This window comes from Glandiceps talaboti, chromosome 7, assembly GCF_964340395.1.
Source record: "Glandiceps talaboti chromosome 7, keGlaTala1.1, whole genome shotgun sequence".
In the NCBI taxonomy this organism is placed as follows: domain Eukaryota; kingdom Metazoa; phylum Hemichordata; class Enteropneusta; family Spengelidae; genus Glandiceps; species Glandiceps talaboti.
In genome coordinates this window covers 7,960,998-7,966,246 of record NC_135555.1, presented here as the reverse complement: position 1 = coordinate 7,966,246, position 5,249 = coordinate 7,960,998, and positions in this window count along the sequence as shown.

Genomic DNA, 5,249 nt, shown 5'->3' with positions numbered 1-5,249 from the left:
GTTTTGTTTTTGACATGTAAAATCTGTATTTCACATTGAAAACTAAGACATGTACAACTGTTTTAACACCAGCCTGACCTAGCCATTCGACACAGGAGACCTAAATACAACCTATTGTATGACATGTATGTCATACTGTTACTGCAGGGTAACTGTCTCCTGACATTGTGCCAGCTTGTCAGACAGACACGACGGCCTAGTTAATAAATACATCAATCTGCCAGGGTTGCAAATGACATAGATTTTCACATCCTCCATGAAAAGATTTAATGAATTAAAGTCTTTACACAGCAAATAATCTAAATCTCAGTAAATCCTGAAATCAATAATAAATTGTACACACATATCTCTTGTGTTTGTTTTTCAGATTTATGGAGAATATGATATGGAAATTTGAGAATATGATATTGAAATATATGCCTCAATTAAAATTGTGAAAAACACAGTAGACGCTTTCATTATGGTAAAGTTCTAATTACAAGTCATATCATAATTTGTTCTAGTTCCCCCCCCCCACACACACACACACACACACACCCACCCACCCATACACGCACACATACACATACACATACACATAAACACACATACATACACACACATGTACCCACACACACGCACACACACACCCATGTGCGCGCGCACGCACACACACACACACACACACACACACACATTTTATTGCAGTCACATTATACATGTACCTCGAATTTACGTAGTCCTCCAAAATAACATACTTTCAACTTTGTGTCTTTTCAAAAGAAAAGAACACTCACACAAAAGAATTTGCTCATTTTTCCATACAAGATAATCCCAAACCATATTTTCATATGAATATGCAGTCATAATTCTACAGTAATCCTTCACATGAACACTTTCAAATATTGGTTACACACCATATGGTACGTTAATTCTCTATGAAATGACTCGAAGTAAAGAGACGGTAGGTAGCACTTGCCTGGTTCCATCAATATGTACAAAACTATATCACTAGAAATACTACTTTGACCAGTGATAACTTTGCATGCCTTTGTCACCCAAACCAAACTAACTGCGGCGAATATAAATTTCTCAACAATTTTTATGTAATGTATTAATTAATTAAACTATTTCACAGTTCTATCTCAGTAGTTATCTCACAATGATATCAGTTTGTTCTATATACTTCACGTGCAGTTCTTGATAAGGCATTAAAAAAATTGTGTGGTTCTGATTACGATACATTCAATTTTAGAATAGGTGGGGTAAGTCGATTTTTAGTTTTATTTTATTATATTTTTTTTTCGTGTGTGAGTGTCCAGTTCAGGTTTTCCATTGTTTTCCAAATAATCTCTGTGTTGTTTATTTCTTCCTATCAGATGTACAGCCATTACAGATTGGAAGAATAGTTTTAGTGTCTTTTTAAGTTGATGTCAGTTTCCGCATCCACTATTTCTTGCGAGACTTTACGATTTTCACGATTTTATTATTATTTTTCTTGAATACGTAACAAATTTTTTAGGGTCGGTGTGAAAAACTAGGTGGGGGTCAGGTAACCGGAACCAAACAACTTTTTTTTATTAGACCTAAGTCTATTTCTTATCAGTATTTGTATATGTACATTTCTAGTCTGGATGCTAACATAGTCTCTAACTGAAATAGAGATCTGATAGATTCAATGAAGGATAACTTTTAGTCTAGAATTCTAAACTGGTACAGTATTACGTTTTAAAAACTTCATTACTAACACCAGTCTACTCCAGACAGTTACAAAAGGTGTTAAATTGTGGTGCTCCCCTGTGGTGAAGGAAGCACATAGGGTGCATGTATGATGTAATCCATTACAAACTGACAGGTTTTGACCTTTCTAACATTTCTTGGACTGCACTGATATGCAAATGTCCAACCAGGACTCCACCTCCAGTCTTTTTAAACTAAAATCACATGATGCGAAATTGTTTATATGAATACGGTTGGGGGCAGCACAGATTTCTGTGTTAGAACAATCGTCTTGACTAGACTGGTAATAGTAATGAAGTTTTTAAAACGTAATACTGTACCAGTTTAGAATTCTAGACTAGATAGCTTTAGACTAGTATATTTCACGGTTCAATATATTCAGTAAATTAATGGGTAATTATCTTTGGCATCATGGCAGTGCACAGTACTATACATACATACATGTTAACATAATGAAATGTGTCTACACCTGATGACATGTTTGATTTAATACACTACTGTATAATCACACTTGATAACCTCAATATACACACCTATCATGTCGGTGTTAATTGCATACAACTTTACAAGGCAGGAAATTGCAATACTATAATGGTACTGCATAAATCATCAAGCATCTGGTTTATAGTCACAGAAGTTCCAACTTTTGGAATATCTTATCAATACTCCTATTATGTCAAATACATATTTAAATACAAAAACTTTACAGTTTATGGGTGGAATTTTTAAAGTATTTAAACAACAAGTGAAGTCTACAGAGACAGACAGACAGACAGACAGACAGACAGACAGACAGACAGACAGAGACAGACAGACAGACAGACAGACAGACAGAGACAGACAGACAGACAGACAGAGACAGACAGACAGACAGACAGAGACAGACAGACAGACAGACAGACAGACAGAGACAGACAGACAGAGACAGCCAGCCAGCCAGCCAGCCAGACATAGACATAGACAGACAGACAAACAGACAGGTAGCCAGACAGACAGACAGAGACAGACAGACATACATACATACATACATACATACATACATACATACATACATACATACATACATACATACATACATACATACATACATACATACATACATACATACATACATACATACATACATACATACATACATACATACAGACAGACAGACAGACAGACATGATTTTCAACTGAACCTTATAGTTCAGTTGTGCTGACTACTGCATTACAAAGTAACAGGGATAATAGATTGATAATGACATCATAAACAAAAAGGTGTAAATTACCCCATTTAAGTTTTTACTGATTTCATTACATCAATTAATTAAACAATAACATGTTAGACTAGCTTGGCAATGAGGGCAATTTTTGGAACTGAAGCACATGGTCTGACTCAAATCACATACATACCTGAGGTGAATCACTTTGATTTGAACAATTTCCCAACTAGACAAGGTAAAATCTGTGTGGTCCGCCCACAAAAATCGTTAGTCCCGGACCCAGGACCAGTGGATTTGTTCACCTCCGTATATTAACTGTGCTACATGTATATAGAATTCGCTAGCCACCATCTGTGTTTTTTTTTGTCATTTAAGGGACACAATGTGTCTCAAGTTCAACAAACGAACATCGTTCCTCCTAAATGAATGCTCACAAGTGTGACAGCAAACATTTATATATGATATAAACTATGATGAGAACCATAGCGGTCACATCACTATGATTAATGTAATATAAAACCATGATTGTAAACACAGTAAAGATCATTACAACACTACCAGAAACCCAGCACCATATCTCACATTAGAAGTAATTTTTTTATCAACTTATCAACATCTCAGTAGAAAATACAAAAGCTGTTGAATGAGTGAAAGATCTGTCGAAATAAGGTTTAAGGAGTGCGAAAATGAAGTTCAGTAATCGTATCAAGGCCAGACCCCCCCCCCTCACCCTAAATGAATTAAGTTCACTTGTTGAGCTTGTGTGACATCGTGCGATTGTCCCTTACATAAGTTCATTCTAACTTGTTACATTCCACATCTCAGACAGAAAAGACAGAAAAATAAAACAATTTATGTTACATATCATATGGTATGAGGGAGTCCATGTCTTTCTAAGTCATCATTTGTATTTGTAACCACTGCCATACATTACTATTAAGACAAAAGAAAAAAAAAATTGTGTGTGTCCGATAACCCAACCGATCCTAGTTTTAACTGCCGACCCTAAACATTTTTTTGAAACATTTAAAACAAAAAGATAAGAAATTCTTTGTCTTCTTGACCTTCATGCACATCTGTTTTCTTTCCCCAGTCATGTCTGTACACATTAATCAAACTATTACAGAAGGGGTATTTAAACTGACATTGTGTTTGGTTTTGGGTTGAAACAACATTTTTCAAAAATAAAACAATTGAAAAGATAAAAATAAAAAAAATATAAAATCCTGACCTACATGTACCTACACTATTCTCTGAGGCCATCTTATCCATTTTTGCTTAATGACATAACAAATTCACCAAACCATATAAAATGATATATCTCTGAGCACAACAAATCCAATTACGGATACTTAAATATTTCAGCGTATACTATTGTCTACCTCCAACACTAAAACCCTGAATTATATATACAATATAAAGTCACATACGTGACTAAAACCATATTAGGTCCTCTGGGATATTTACATTAATTAAAACCAACCATCTGTAGTATAAGGACATTTTTGTGTTGCCAATGCAACATCATAAAATAAGTCACCATGAAATGGACCATGCTAACACCAATCAATACGGTCTTAATGTAATAAAAGATCTACATGTAAAATTTGTGTAACGCTACCATTATTATTCAGAGAATGTCAAGCACTAATAAGGTTCATTCCAATTGGCTAGAAAACAAAGGAAACAAGCACACCTGATTGTATTATTAATGAGAGATAACTTAAGGTATCTGTACATGTTTTCCAATCAGAGGCAACCTTGTACAGCTAAAATGATGTTGGTTTGGTGTTTCACTCATGTAACATGACATTTCTTAAACACACTCAGACAACTTTTAATGCAAAAGAAACATAGGTACGGTGGGGATGTAGAAGTAGTCAAGTTGATACGTTGATTAGTTAGAAAATAAATAACTGAAGCCATTAAATTCATCATGTGTCACTTGAAGCCTGTAATTGGGCATACATGTAGGATCCTGCTCGCCTAGAGTTGAAATATGTCTACCTTTGTGTCAAAAATGTAATGTCCCATGAGTGAAACACTAAACCAACATCATTTTAGCTGCAATAGGTTCACATCACCCATTATATTGTCCATCCATCCATCTGTCCATCCAACCATCCATCTATTCATCATCAATTTATCAAATTAGATAGTATACTCTGGTCCATGGGGACATAAACTATGAAATATCTATTGATAATTCATATTAACTATAGAAATTAAAACTGATTAGTCCAGATACTACAAACTAGTAGTAATAATCACTTAAAATTAATAACTCTAACTGCAATATCTATATAGAGTTTTGTTCAAATATTT